Genomic DNA, 5,210 nt, shown 5'->3' on the forward strand with positions numbered 1-5,210 from the left:
GAGCATGATGTTTTGCTATGAATTTGTATGAGGTTTGAAGCATGGGCTTTAAGCCCTAAGATTGAGTTTTGATATTTCAAGAAGATTATATTTTTAGTATGGTTTGATAAGCAAGTATTCAAATTTTCAAGAAAGAAGTTGATCTTTTAATCCTAAGCTAAGATAAGGAATTCACATTGTTCTTATAGTTTGAGATTTAAAGAAAGAGAAGTATATTTGGTTTTCATTATAAACTCTAGTGCTATTTTAAGGTGGATTTCCTAAAGAATGAGCGTAACAGATTAAAGGGAGTAGTATTTAGTACCGAGTTGGGTATGATTCCAAGGTCTTATGCCCCAGAACTGCGTGCCACCGTAGGATTAAGATTATTCCTACTTCTATGTGGATGACTAAGATTGTGATCACTTAAGATAAAGTTATACTCCCTAGAAAGAGTATGACACTTCTCCCCAACGTGAGGTTTCTTCCTTAGGAGGACGAGACGTTGGACTCCATGTAGTTCGTATGGCTTATGTCGGTTAAGAGAACCTCCCTATCAATAAAGATTTTCCGAACATTTTTAAATTTTTTTCCCTACTAGTAAACAAAAGCTTTGAAAGATCTCCACAATAATAAAGCCTAATAGAAAAGATTTATAGAAAAACTTTTAGAAAACCAAGTGTAAAGGCTCACAATTTTATTCAGATTATGCTTTACAGAAAGAAAAGAGTTACATATTTCATCTATTAGATTTTAGTTTTAGAAGTGAGCTCTCTCTACACTTAGACAGTATAATTTAAAGACAGAATATTAGCACAACTTTTAGAAATAAATGTTATGACTCACTAGATTTATAAAGTGGGATTTGCTATTCATGATTTCTAATTTCAGTATTTCAGATATTCTAGCTTATGTGAGTCATTTACATTTAGCATGCATTATTTTATAAATTATGATGATGAGATGATGTTTTAATTATGTATTTCACCCCCATATACTTAGTACATCCTCAAAGTACTGATCCACATATATGTTAATGTGCTAAATTGTCTCATAATGTAGGTAAAAGTTATAGCATACATACCATATTCAGATAGTTGCAGATTCCAGCCAACAGATGATTAGTCCTCCTACTTCGGGGACTTTAGTTAGATGTTATTTATGTACTTTACTTTTGTTACTCATATGTATTGATTAATGATAGTTGGAGTCGCACCCCAGCTATCTATAGTCATATAGTAGAGGCTTCACAGATGTCAGTCAAAGTAAGTTTTGTAATTTCAGTCCTTCTTTTCAGACTTTATCAAAATGTAAAATTGTATCAATATTATATTTTCATAGATTCCATCACTATTATGTTTCCCACAGTAAACACAGGTATTTCATACATATTTAATTAGTTGCTTAACAGTATGCCAGTTTATAGGTTAGCTTGGGATCACTTGTGGTCGTAAGCATCGTGTGACATCTCGGGATAGATTTTTAAGTTGTTACATTGATGAACTGTATTGTGTTCTTCCTGTAAATGTTCATATGTTGCAACAGATGGGTAATCTACTGAAAATAATTTTGTGGTCTGTTGTATTTAGTTTTTGTTTTACCTCTTTTTATTGATGAACAAGTTAATAAAAAAGATATTTTATATAATAAAAAATAACATCTGAGTTAAAAATATCAAAGTCCATAACAAACAACAACACAAGTTTTTCTATTACAACGATCATGGTGGATTACAATCCGGGCATGTTGTTCTTTTGTGTCCAATATTGTTACACATGAAGCACTTGCTTTTTATTAATAGGAATAATTCTCTAAGTCCACTCCACCTCTTATATCGCCTTCTTCCTGATTTGATAATGCTTAGATCAATATATGGAGGAGGTATTAAGCTCCCCAAAAGCTCTACAGGAACAACCTAAGATTTTTTGAGAGGTACCGGATTAATGTTCTTACTATATGCCATTATATATATTTCCACTGAATAATATGGAGACAAACACTCATAAATATTAGTTCCATATTATGCACCGTATTGAGCTTGCAGCGCTGCCATGACATGTGCATAGGATATTCTGTCCAAGTCAAAAACTCTCACGTACAAGATCTTATTTAAAGATTGACTGTGGCAAAATCACCATGACCGTTGATATTGAACTTGTAATCTGCTATTTGATGAGGAAATAACCTATTCCTTGAACTGATATTCATTGATATTTATTTTTCTGCTTATAGAACAAACCTGGTTCCTGCGTTCGTGACTGCACACACCTTTTGTGACATAATTTTCCATACTTCTTGTTTATTTCATCTAATAGCGCCACGATGGAAAATTCTCTTTCAACGCCAAATAATAAATTCACTGATTCAACTATGTTTAACACATAATATTATACCTATACAAAATAATCACTTAGTGCGACATCATACTAAACTTGTAACTCAAACAAGACATTAAATTTATAAAAATGAACCTATTTGTCGGACAAAATGCTCAGCTCCATCTCTCGAAATCGATATGTATGTGATGTTCTGCTACCTTGGGATGCATATCCATTATTTGATTGAAATGGTCAAAAAAATCATTTCTATTATATGTTTTAGCTGATCTATAAAAAAGGGTCACAACTCTTTTGTTGTGAAAGTTGTTTCGAATATTATTTCCAAGATGCCTCAAGAAACAACCAAAATGAGCTGAAGTGTAAAAAATTGAACCCATTTTGGGATACATGGATGCCTATTCGAATAAAACACAACTTTTTGGTATCTTTGATGCAACTTCACATTTTTTCAAAAAAAATATCCATATGAGGCATCACATTCCTTGTCCGCTATACAAAAAGCGACAGGAAAGATGTGCCTCTCCACATCTTATGCCACCGCCGCAAGCAAAACTCCATTATACTTGCTACTCAAGAAAATTCCGTCGATGGCTATGACTTTTCTCAAATGTTGAAAACAAAGAATCCAAGCACCATAGTATACAAAAAAGTACTTGAACCTTCCATTTTCATCAACATGTAGCGCTATCTTACTTTCGGGATTTATGGACTCAAGTATGTAATGGTAGGCATCAAGGACCGCATTCCCGTGCTCGTGTGTCCTCCTAACCAAGTCCTTGTCAATCCCCATGTCCATATATATCTTCCAATAACTGAATGTTACACCAAATTCTGTAAGGAGATGATTGGCCATATCACTTATAGAAGGGCCTTTGCCATTGGGGAATCTATTCTGGAAATATTGACCGAGAACCTTTGCCATGGCATGAGGATTTTGGCCCGTAATGTGCTCTGAAACACATGTGTGATGCTTTTTATAAATATTAATGATGAATCTGGTAGAACTTAAGTATTTCACAACCCTCAACCATCCCTTGCAGTTCGTATTAGTATATCTGAAGGAAAAAACTTTGCTCGAATTAATCACCTTCTTTAGCCTGAAATATTTTTTCAAGCAAGCAATAAACAAAAAAGTAGATAATTCTTTCTTATCCTCGAATGACCTTCCCTTGTAAAATCCAGTCTTGTCATCCTGCGATTGCCCGACTGTGTTGATTAAGAAGAACTACCCACCGTATTGCTCGCAATAATTGGCGTAGGTGTTTGATCATCATATGGAATATTCATGTCCAGATCATTCGGCTTATCATCCAAGATGTCTTGTTGTTGTTCTTCTTCTACATTCTAGTTCTCATTCTCTTTTGTTTTTTAAACCACGTACACACTTAACACAAACCAAGAAGAATCACTAAATTAAGCACGCAATCAAACTTGATTTGTTATCTTGGAAGGTGGTACCCTCTGATTTTTAAAGAAGGTGTACATGTAGCTGATGATGAGTTCTTCCAGTTGGCAATTCAATCCATAATAGTTGATGATTAAGTTCACAAATCATCATATGAAACATCACTTTGGACTGTCATAGCTATCATCTCTAGCATTTCAGTCTCCTTCCAATGCCATACATATCGATTGCTCTTCTCAATTCATTTACCATGACAGTCTACCCCGATTGTTATCGATCCCTCCATTAGTGATACCTAAGTGAATACATTTGTTAAAAAAGTTAAAATGAAATCATAATAAAATTAATAGTGATTTTATAGTGTCGTAACATAAACCCAACAGATGAGTAATCTTTTGCAACAGGTGAATAATACATTGCAATAGGTGAGTTATAACTCATTTGTTGGTAATTCATGTTACAGTAGTATAGAACTTGAAGCTGATTCCAACAGATAAGTCATCTATTGGAACAAGTGACTCATATGTTACAACAAATTATACATCTGTTTTAATAGATGAAACACCTTTTGGGATAGAGGTTACAATACTAAAGAACCTTTGAAGCTGATTCCAACAGATGATGACATGTTACAATAGATAACTAACCTATTACAACAAATTGATTATCAGTTACAACAGATGACTCATCTATTAGAATCGAGTTTAGGTTCTGTTATAATAGGTGACTAATCTAGTTCAACAGATAAATCCTCTGTTGTAATAGATAACTAGTCTGTTAAAACAAATGACCAATCTATTCGATTCATATTATGGCACTATAGAACCATAAACATGAATCCAATATATGAGTCTTCTGTTGTAACAGATGAATCATCTGACATAATAGATGAGTGATCTAATGAAATAGATGGCTCTTATATAGGATTCGTGTTTGGGTTCTATCCATTATTAAAAAAACAACACAGTAGTAGTGTACCCAGATGACAAATTCAACTAAAAATTATAATTTTACTTACTAAAGTCACCTATGAAGTAATGCTAAAGTGACGTACCAAACGAAATTTGACCTAAAAAATTAGTCAAGTAGCAGCAGTAGCAGTAAAAACAACAACAATTGTCAACAAGAAGAAGAAGATGATGATAATGAAGAAGAAGATGATGACAATGAAGTAGAAGATGATGAATAATGTAGCAGCAATAATGAACAACAAAAATCATGAAGAGAGAGAAAATAGCAATGGATGAAAAGAGAGAGAAACGTTTATTTTCCCTTCATTTCCTGTTATATTAGGTCAATATTTGGATCAAAGTATAGATTAAAAAACTTGTGGGTATAACACCCTGAATTTGGTACCCAGAATTCTACATGGTGCTCATGGCCCCGAAGGACCACAAGCTAACCTATGACTGATATCTGTGCCTATACATTGCATAATATACTGTATAATATGGAAACATAAACTGAAAGTCTATAAGGTTCAAACT

The sequence above is a fragment of the Capsicum annuum genome, chromosome 6, assembly GCF_002878395.1.
Source record: "Capsicum annuum cultivar UCD-10X-F1 chromosome 6, UCD10Xv1.1, whole genome shotgun sequence".
In the NCBI taxonomy this organism is placed as follows: Eukaryota; Viridiplantae; Streptophyta; class Magnoliopsida; order Solanales; family Solanaceae; genus Capsicum; species Capsicum annuum.